The following is an 11,037-nucleotide window of genomic DNA, read 5'->3' on the forward strand; positions in this document are numbered from 1 at the left end:
GGAAACAGGATCAGCTGAGGAATTGGTGAAGTGAGGTTAGCTGTGGCTGGTTCTGTTTCTCCGATCTTTCAGCATTCACCCCAATACCTGGCTACAGGTTTGTTTTTATTAATAAGACCTTCTAACAATCCAGGCTACATCAATCCTACTTAACTTTTCCCAGACATAGCTCTTGATAAAACCCACAGGCTGTCCCCTCAGAAGCCTTGAACTCTGTTGTACATCTAACCTTAGCTTGACAGTTCACCTTTTCATTTCCTTAAACAAGTATTATGCCATGAAGGAATTAAAAGCCTCTTGGTTAATTGCATTTCACTGTCAAAGTGGTCAATTAGGTCTCATTTTAGTAGTCTACCTACTATTCAGTCTACCTCGGTTTTTCCATTTTGAAATAAATAAAAGTATGATAACACATAACTGTGTTGTTTCCATGACAATATAAAGCTATGACTGTAGCTAAAGACAAAATAAAGCAGTCAAATGTTTGGTGAACTTTTATAAATTTAATTATTGCCTGGATATCAAATGAAATAGATGAATTGAAATAGGATAACCAAAGAAAGATATACATTTTGCATTTAAAACAAGAACAATGCTACATATTTGAAAAGAGCTAACATCGATCAATCATTTTTCACTTAACCTCTATGTTAAGGGGCTTCAAGCAAAGAGAAAGGGTGCAATCTCATCAGGACTATCTGGGAATCCTGCTCTTGACTCAACACACTTGACTGGTAGCCTATACAGACTCTCACATACTTATGCTCCATATTCTTGTTTGAGATTTGTATGCTTCCATCTCAGAATTGTCTGGCTGTTATGGTCTCACCCAGCTATAAGGCCAGATAAGAATCTGTTGTTATGGAGCACATCTGTCTCCAAAAACACTAGAAAGATGAGAGAGCTGCTTCATACTATAGGCAGAAAACCCCACCCTCCACCTGGAGAACAGGGCTTCCTGGGCCAGGCACAGAACTGATCAGGTGAATATGCTACATGTCAAGGTCATTCGGTTATCAGGCACACTCCTTACACCACCAGGAATCTGCCTTGGGCTTCATGAAGCTCAATTCATTTGAAGGAATACCAATTGTTTTAAGACATATTTAAGGTGTCCTTTCAAACAAGTGGTTTTCCAGACAACCAAAACAGTTTGACAGTTTTCTTTAGATTTAAATTGTGGGAATCCTCCAAGTAACTGAGCAATGTTGGGCCTAATGGAAAAATCATTTTGCCTTGTCAGGGGCATAATTCTATCTGTGCATATACTTTAGTATTGCTTAGATTCATAATGTAGCATTGCTGGATTTTGTGGCCAATTTCAAGAAGCATGTTGAGGTGGACTGGCCAGGGATAAAGAAATAATTTTCCAGACTCTGGAACACATGCAGCTGGAATCATGGTTTAGTAAGTAACAAAAGCTACTCTAGACATAAACCTACCACCACATCCATATCCATGCTCTTCCATTTTTCTTCCTAACCAAACCAACACCAGAAGCTATGGTCTTGCCAGACATGTTCAGGAAGGAGAGCCTGTATAAGTAATAATGAGCAGTGCAAGATTTGTAGTTCAACTGCTTGAGTTCAAATATTTACCCTCTAGTGTGGCTGATCATCTCTGCACATGTTCCCATCATGATCTTGATGTCCCCCACATGCAGAATCGCTCCTCTCTCTAGGCTCGGTGTGCCAGGCTCTGCTGACTCCCCATGGGAGACCTTGATTTGCAGGATGTGGGGATGTGGGGTGGCTTGGGAGGGGGGGCTGGAGGGTGGGAGAAGGGAGGAGGTGGGATCCATGGGTGGTATGTAGAGTGAGTAGAAAATTTCTTAATAAATATCTTATAGTTACAAAAAAATTTACCCTCACATTCCTAAGCTTTATAAACTTCTCTCCTCAACTCTTCTCTCCTCTCCTCTCCCCTGCCCTCCTTTCCCCTCCCCTCCCCTGTAGCTGGAGAGCTTCTTTCCAGGTTCCACCAAGCCCCCGCAGTCCCACAATCCACATATAAAATAATCACTCAGATGCTTATATTACTTATAAACTGTATAGCCATGGCAGGCTTCTTATTAACTGTCCTTATATCTTAAATTAACCCATTTCTATTAAGTTGCCATGTGGCTCGTGGCTTACCGGTACCTTACACCTTGCTTGTCATGGTGGTGGTGGCTGGCAGGTCTCTCTGCCTCAACCTTCCGCTTCCCAGAATTCTCCTCTCTCCTTGTCCCGCCTATACTTCCTGCCTGGCCACTGGCCATCAGTGTTTTACTTATACAGAATGATATCCACAGCACTCCCCTCCCCTCCTCTGCCCTCCTTTCCCCTCCCTCCCCCCTCCCTCCCCTCCTTTCCCCTCCCCTTCCTCTCTCTCTATCTATCTATCTCTATCTATCTATCTATCTATCTATCTATCTATCTTTCTTTCTTTCTCCTTCTCTCCCTCCCTCCCCTCCCCCTTTTGGTGAGTCATCATAAAAGGCTGGTTAAACAATTGTATGATAAAGTGCTTTACTGTGAACAATAAATCCACAATCTAAGTAAGAGATTAAAAAAGAAGAAACAAACAAACACAGAAAAAACAAAACCTAAAATACACACAGCCCAGCTTTCAAGACAGTGGGCACATGATCTACCCCACCTCCTTGCCACCATTTTCAAAGCAGGATGTAGCCACTAACAATGTACTCCACTTCATATTCCTATTGAATGACTCCATGAACTTGAAGGCCACTGAAAGCTTCACCATGTGTTCGGTCTTTTAAAACACACACTCTCTGGAGTTAATCTTACTTCTGTTTCTCTGATATAAAAAAACCATATTGGGTTCGTTTATTGATATGGCACATAACTTACACACACACACACACACACACACACACACACACACCAAGACAGTCTCAATTTGACTTCCTCTTCTCCTTCTCCTCCTCATCGTCATTATCCTTCTCGTCCTCCTTTTCTCTTTTTTACATCTTGCTTTCTTGCTCCCACCACCACCACCCCATTTCCCCTTTAGTCCGAGGTTTTGTCTGGAAGCATGTGGAACACTTAAGCTGAGACAATTGCATCCAACTAATGCAATCATATTTTTGGCACACAGCGCAAAGTGTGGCAACTGTGGGGAAAGCCATCCAGGATCCCCTTTCTCTGGGCTACTCTACAAGCATGCTTGTTCAGTGACTTTCTTGGCAAGTGAAAACTTGATTTTAATTGCACCATCATCCTGACTCCCAGGGTATAGATCTTTGCCAAGAGGGTTTGATTGTTTTCCAAAGCCAAAGCATAAGCATTTTAAAAGCTGCTTGAGCACACTTTCCAACAAGCGACATTCTGAGAAAAATGAATATAAATTATTCAGGCAATGAATAATAGCAATCCTTCTGTTTTCCAGAGAGTCCAGATACATCAAGCTTTATTCTGCTCTCACTTAGATAGATAGATAGATAGATAGATAGATAGATAGATAGATAGATAGATAGATAGATAGATAGATAGATAAACTGAGCCCCAAGGAATAGATCAGTTAGTAAAGTACTTGGCTTATAAACACAAGGCCCTGAGTTCAATCCCAGAACCCATATATAAATGCTGGTCATGGCAAGGCATGCTATTTATATCAGCAGTGAAGAATCAGGGACAGGCAGATCACCAGAGCTCTTGACCAGCCAGTCTAGCATACTTAGGGAGTTCCATGCCAATTTGACACTTTTTCTGAAAAAATGAAAAGGGTGGATGGTGCCTGAGGAATGTCACCTGGGGCTGTCCTCTGAACTCCACATGCACACAGCACATGTAAATGTGTACCTGAATATACACGTGCAAACACAAACATGCATATCCACATATGCATATATACCCACACAAAGAAAGGTGTACCTGTACCGTTTTTTGTATCTGACATTAATTGATCAAGGTGGCCTCACTGTATATCATCCCCAATGAACAGAGAGCCCTTCTGTGCTCTTCCTCTCATTGTTGAGTTTATTTCCTTCAGTAATAGAACTGATTAATCAATCCTATGTGTTCAATGGGGAGGAACAACCTCCGCAGCCCTCAGGCATTACAGAAATATATCACACTTGCTAGCTTCACGAAGCCATGTGGTGCTACAAAAGAGACAAACAGACCACAAAAGTGGCAAAGTTCAGATAAACTGTACCTTTAAGTTTGGCAGACCAAGCACCGACAACAGACACTTGTCTTTGCTGATTAACAAGCTAACTCCTCTGTCCAATGAAGAGCTTACTCCTGAATTCCAAATCTTCATGAAACTGTCTCCTTGACATTCTCATTACTTGTCCTATGATATCTTAACCAGTCAATACAAGCAAAGTTGAAATCAGCATCTCCTATTCCTGTCCCAAATTAACCCTCTTTTAGACTTTAAGTCAACATACATCATCTATAAACTAAAGCCAGAAAGCGACATTCAGTAAGCCATTCAACAAGTTCTATTTTTTGTTGTTTTAGTACAAGCTTTAAAACAGTTTTAATAATCTCCATTTGCTATGTGATAAGGTCCAGCAAATACCACTACAATAAGGTGTCATGTGGAACTGAGTGCTTACTGTTCCTGCAGACAACCCAGGTTTGGTTCCCAGTACTCACATGGCTACTCACAATTCCCTATATTTCCAGTTCAATGCTCTCTCTCTGTCTTCTTGTGGGAATACAAGCGCCCATATATACACATAAATTTTAAATACTAAATTAAGCATGTATCTAGATATATTTTGGCATAAGTAGTACAACTGTGAATGTGTTAGCATAACTAAAACATGAACATTGTCATCACCCTCATAGTAAAGATGTGAGGAGGATAGAGAGGTGTTTCAGCAATTAAGAACACTGGCTGCTCTTTCACAGGACTGAGGTTCAATTCCTAGCACCTACATGGAGGCTAACAATCATCTGTAATATCATTTCTGGGAGATCTGACACCCTCTTCTGGCCTCCATGGACAGTGCATGCATATTGTGCACAGACATGCCTGCAGGCAAAACACCCGTAGACATGAAATAGGGAAAAAATACTTTATTTGTGTTACTTTTCTCTGACTCCTACCCTCATGGCAAATTTCCACCATTAATTCATTTTCTATAATAACATCTTAGTATCATGAGTGTGTTTGCCTACCCCAAATTCATATACTGAATTCCTAAAGCTAACTACATCAGGAAGAGGCCTACTTGAAAGTATGCTATTTACAGAAGTAATCAAGATTAGGGTTGGCCCTAATCCATTATGATTGATGTTCTCATTAAAAAGGAAAATTTTAACACAAACACACACAGGGAAAAATGCCTTATAAAAATTAAGTGGGAGATCAACGTGATTCTTCTTTACTCCCAAGGAATTCCAGAGATTGCAGGCAAATCATCAGAAACTAGGAAAAAAGGAGGAAACCAATGTTTTATCACAGCTTCCAGGAGGAACCAAGCCTGTGAACATAGAAATGTCAGGTTTATAGCCTCCAGAACTGTGAGATAAGACGTGTTTGTTTTTGTTCAGCTTATAATATCTGTTATGGCAAAATTGCAAATAGATATTTGGTTTGCATTTGTAGCCTTTTATAATAATGAGATTACATAAATATGTGCTGACTTTCCAGTTTCTGTCATAGCACAATTATTTTGAGATCCATCCATATTTGAAAATATCAATAGTTCTTTCTGTTTAATGCTGAATAATTTTCCTTTGTGTGGAAATAATACAAGTAGATTGTCCATTCACTTGTTGAAGGGAATTTGGGTTATTTCCAGTGTAGAATCACTAAAAGTAAAGATTATGTGAGGATATGTATATAAGTCTTTATAATCAACATATGCTTTTATTTATTGCATAAATGCCAAAAATGTGGAATGATTGGGTAATAGAGTATGTGTGTATTTGGATTTTTAAAACGCTACTAAATTACTTTCCAAAATATTTTCCAACGAATCAATTTACATTCCTACTAGCAGTGTATGGGGCTGTCAGTTCAAATACAGTCGCCAATATTTAGTATGGTCAGGATTTTTTATTTTAGCCATTGTAAATAGGTATACAGTGGTATTTCTTGCAACTTCTGTTAGAGAAATCCCTAATAAACATTAACTTCTAATTTTTTTCAAGTGTCCATTAGTGTATATTACTGGTATCTCTTATACCTTGCATTTCCATAATGATAATTGACCTTGAAGTTTCCTCATGTGCATATTTGGTATTGTGCATATTCTTTTGTGATGCATCCATTACAGGGATTCCCCTTTGGTTTGATTTCATTATTTTCATATCACTAGTTTTTATAATTACTTAGAAAGGATGGGTACAATTCCATAATTCACTGTTTCATTTACAAATATTTTATTTGAATCTGCAGCTTGTATTTTCATTTTCTTGGTAATATCTTTTGAAGAACACAATTTTTAAACTTTGATACAATTCTGTTTATCAATTTAATTTTATAAGCTATGCTTCTCATATCACACAGAGGAAATAAGATCTACACCTACATCATAAAATTTTTTCTCCAGCCAGGCAGTGGTGGTGCACACCTTTAATCCAGCACTCGGGAGGCAGAGGCAGGCAGATCTCTGTGAGTTCGAGGCCAGACTGGGCTACATAGTGAGTTCCAGGAAAGGTGCAAAGCTACACAGAGAAACCCTGTCTCAAAAAAAAATTAAATTTTTTTCTCCTATATTTTATTTCAGAAATGTTTGTTTTTCAGTTTTATGTTAGATTTATGATCCATTTTGAGATAATTTATATACCAGGCTGTGCATGGAGCTGAGCTCATTTCTGCATTTGTTAGTATTTAATAATTTCAGGGTTATTTGTTTTAAAGATATATTTCACAGTCAAAATGCCTTAACCTTTGCAGATAATCAATTGCCTGTTAAATGCCATATGTGAATCTCTTTCTGATTTTTCATTCTATCCAGATAAATAATTAGCTATCTTTATACCAAAATTACATTATTTTGATTTTTGCAGCCTTATAATGAATAGAAATATAATGTTAGTCATTATGGTTGTATATTTTTCATATTCAAATTTTGAGGTTATTCATATTCCCTTAAAATTTCACATAAAAAATAGAAATTACTCATAAATGTTTTTATAGAAAAACATTTGAAGTTCACAGGGAAAAAACTGATAAAGAAATTTGAAGTTTGCTTGAAATAATTAAAAGTGGGGAGACAACATATAAAAAGCAATTGGAAAGCAAAAAATACATTATGAAGAGGGAAATATACAGCATTCTACATGAATATTTAAAAAGTAAAAAATTCCTCAAATAAACAACCATATGGCATCTGGGGGAACTAGAAAAATAAGAACAAACAAAGCCCCAGATTAGTAGAAGGGAAGAAATGATAAAGATCAGAACAGAAGTAAATAGAACATGGACTAATGAAATACAAACAGCAGTGAAACAGAGATGCTTCTTCAGAAAGATATCCAAAAGAGATAAACCATTACCTATGTTAGTTAAGAAAAAGAGGGAGACAATTCAAGTAAATTATTAGAAATAAGATTCAAACACTGTAACTCACACAACAGAGATTGAAAAATCACTAGAGAACATTAAAAAACAATGTGTGTGTGTGTGTGTGTGTGTGAGAGAGAGAGAGAGAGAGAGAGAGAGAGAGAGAGAGAGAGAGAGAGAGAGAGAGTTTCCTGGATTTTTGGTATTGGTGTTTGATTTGTTCGTTTATTGTTTGTTTGCTTGGATTTTTTTTTATTCAGTTTTTGCAATATCTTTAATATTACATAAATGTTTCCAGGTTGTACAAAATATACGATAAAAGAAATACTGTTTTATTTATTTTTATTTATTTTTTTAAGTAAATTTATTTTACAACATCATTTAGTTCAACATAATAGCCACAGATTCCCCTGTTCTCCCACTCTCGCCCCCCTCCCCCTCCCCCCACCCCAACCCCCCATTCCCACCTCCTCCAGATCAAGGTCGCTTGGATGTTTTTTAAAGAAAGAGGGGGGGAGAATGGAATTGGGTGGGTAGGGAGGAGGGAAGAATCTGGGAGAAGTTTGGGATGGGGGAAGCATGATCAGAATATATTATATGAAAATAGTGTTTCAATTAAGAATAAAACAATCATATGCCAACAAATGTAAAATCTGGTTTCCATGCTGCTTTTGCCAGGTAAATGTAGGTATCATCCTAATCAAAAATTTTCTCTTTACAGCATATGGAAGTTATAAAGCCAGAACTAGACACATGCAAAGGTCAGTGGATCACGGCATGCCTAGCACCAATGGATACATCTATATAGCTCAGGAAACATTGAGGAAGAGTGGGCAGAAAGATTGTGAGAGTCAGAGGACAAAGGAAGTCTTCTGTGAGACTGTGTCTCCTAGAAATGCCTAAATAAACAAGGCCAGAATGACGATAATATCAAAAGACATATTAACACAGAAATGGGGAGGCCTGATGGGGTCCCACCCCTAGGCAAAGAACTTCGGGCAACTAAGGACTGCTGAGAGAGAGAGAATAACCTCTCCCAGGGATGAGCATCCTAACTGGTCACCCAAAGCAAAATGCTCAGCCCCGAAAACATGCACAGAAACAACAATAGATTTAACTGATTGTATTTTATATCTGTGCGTATGTACCACTAACAATAAAAGAAAAAGAGGGTATCAATTTGAAAGGGGGGTTGAGGAAGAGTTGGATGGAGGAAGTGATGTGATTATATTTTAATTAAAAATGTATTAAACGTGTAAAACCTAAAACTATGAAAACCCTAGAAAACATAGAGTAAGCCGCATTAGCTCATTGGAATGGCATGGGATTTTTTTTTTTTCAACGAGACCTTCAAAGCATAAGATTAATTTTATAAAAGAAGACATGAGTTGTTATTCCATTTGGTGAAAATTGAAGTCTATCCTGGCTGGCATCATTATTTTTACCTTCTGATAGGGCCTCTTTACTTCTAGTGTTGTTCTTCTCTAATTCAATCTCTAAATATATAAAAATATGTAAAAAACCAATCTTAATATACTCATAATTAAGCCTTTTAATTCTCTATTCCATATGCCCTACATCTCTTTGACACAGTACTTAATCATTTCACACCTTGGTCCTTGTCTCTTCCAAATTAATCTCTACTCTTGTTCTTTGCCTAACATTATAAATTCTAGCAACCTCAAATTTAAGGTTACTATAAAATTAATAATTTCCCCAAAATAACATTCAATATCAGTAGTACAACACATATTTTTATTTAATTAAAATCTATTCCTTTAGCTAGGTTGAGTTCGAACAGCTGTTTTTTCTATCAGGTGTTCCCAGTTCCCACACATAATGTTACACTCTTTCCTTTCAACTTCTCCAAGACAATTGATTTATGGCTTTTCTCTAGAATTTACTGTGTCACATTGTTAATACCTGTTTACATTTTCCCGACATGGTAAACTGAGTATCTCAAGGGCCAGGATGAATTATGTTTTTATTTGAACCTATAAACTCAGGCACCTGTGCTTAACACATTGGACATCTGCACAGTAAATACATGGTGAGTGAATAAGGAATAGCCAAGTATATGTTATCTAAGTTCCTTTTCTAGCTATGTAAATATTTCTCAAAATTAATTAGTTCCCCATCTGCCTCCTAATTTTGTAATATTAACATGCCATATATATTATTAACATTTTTCTTTGAGCCAACACAATGTTTTAATTTCAATATCTACTGTCCTAAGCAAGAGTACCTGTGCATTCAAAAAATATATTCTATTTATGGCTTTTATAATATTGATTAAATTGAGTACATCTCAAATTAGCATTTAGTTTTAAAATGCTCCTCTATCGTCAACATTCAGCTTACACAACAGCCAATGATATGCATTGCCCACATTAGGAGCTACTGAGCCACAGAAAAGCATTTATAGCTCCTGTTTGTAATCATGCAAAACTAGTGGAAAATGAATACCATAGTCCAGGTCTTCCAGCCTACAGCCAAGAATGTGCCTATCTAGACTAGATTGTGCTTCCATGGGTATCTTTCCAAGAGAAATGGATGGATGAAAATGCGCTAAAGACCCAGAGGGAGAACAAGAGGAAGCCTAGCTTAGTAGAAAGTAGTGAATGTATTATTACCAGGTCAGCATGAATATATGAAGGATGCAGAAAATATTAAGTGAGCATCAGTTGAGTAAGGTGATTCATACCCTCTTTCAGAAGTTCTGAGTAGAAGATGACTGAGAAAATCATGGTAGCTTCCAAGGTAGTTTCAAGAACTCCTCAGTAGTTTATCCGTGGATCTTGCCATTTAGGAAATCTCATGCCTGGTGATTCAGCCTAAGGCTGGTATCTGCTTGTCACACCCCATATGCAGAACTGTTCATCACCAATGAACTCCTCAAACACTGAACTTCTGAGTTATCCTTTTCTCTTAGGAAATGCAGAGAATTTTTTTTCAAAGTGAGAGAATATAATAAACTATGGAAAGTATATTAAGGTACTGAGTACAAATTTGGGAGTTAAAGTTTCTGAATCCTCACCTTTGTTCTCCCACTGATTCAGATTTAGAAAAACAAGCCTCTTCAGGAAGTTTCCAGAATAAACATTTACCTTGGTTTAATTCAGGGCTAGTCTCACCATTAAGGACTATTTTTACATGAAAAAAAGTGAATATGTTGGCATTCATACAAAATGGACACCGTTTAATGAGCCCTTTCAATGGATCAGCTCAGCAGAAACAGTGGTTCTGGACGGATTCTTTTCCGGGACCTACCCTGCTGAAGTCCTTCTTCTTAGCTAAGTGACTGCATATTTATGACCTAGTTTTAATAGGTGTTGTTGACTTGGCCAAAACTGTGATGTCCCAAGTAGAATCACACCAGTGTAAATTATGGAGTGCAAAACTGGACTCTACTGAGGAAATTCCACTATAGCAGTCAAGGATGCAGCTTAGTAAATCTTTCCTTGCTATAGCTATCAGGAAAAGGATAACAAAAATCTGTTTTTTACTTTGGGATCTTCGGAAAAGTCAGGATTAAGGCCTGACTAACCCGCTGAATCACAGTAC

The 11,037-nt window shown here is 37.5% G+C and overlaps 1 protein-coding gene across 2 annotated transcripts in view; it reads right to left on the reverse strand.

The window, feature by feature from the left end:
- Window positions 1–9,829, reverse strand: part of LOC102906763 (putative P2Y purinoceptor 10) — an 86,505-nt gene extending 76,676 nt beyond the window's left edge. For both annotated transcript variants that reach the window (XM_076562702.1, XM_076562706.1), the window contains exon 1: window positions 8,919–9,829. The gene's annotated coding sequence lies outside the window, so the exon portion shown is untranslated. The remainder of the gene's footprint in view (window positions 1–8,918) is intronic.
- Between the last annotated feature and the right edge of the window lie 1,208 nt (window positions 9,830–11,037).

This window comes from Peromyscus maniculatus, chromosome X (assembly GCF_049852395.1).
Source record: "Peromyscus maniculatus bairdii isolate BWxNUB_F1_BW_parent chromosome X, HU_Pman_BW_mat_3.1, whole genome shotgun sequence".
NCBI lineage: Eukaryota > Metazoa > Chordata > Mammalia > Rodentia > Cricetidae > Peromyscus > Peromyscus maniculatus.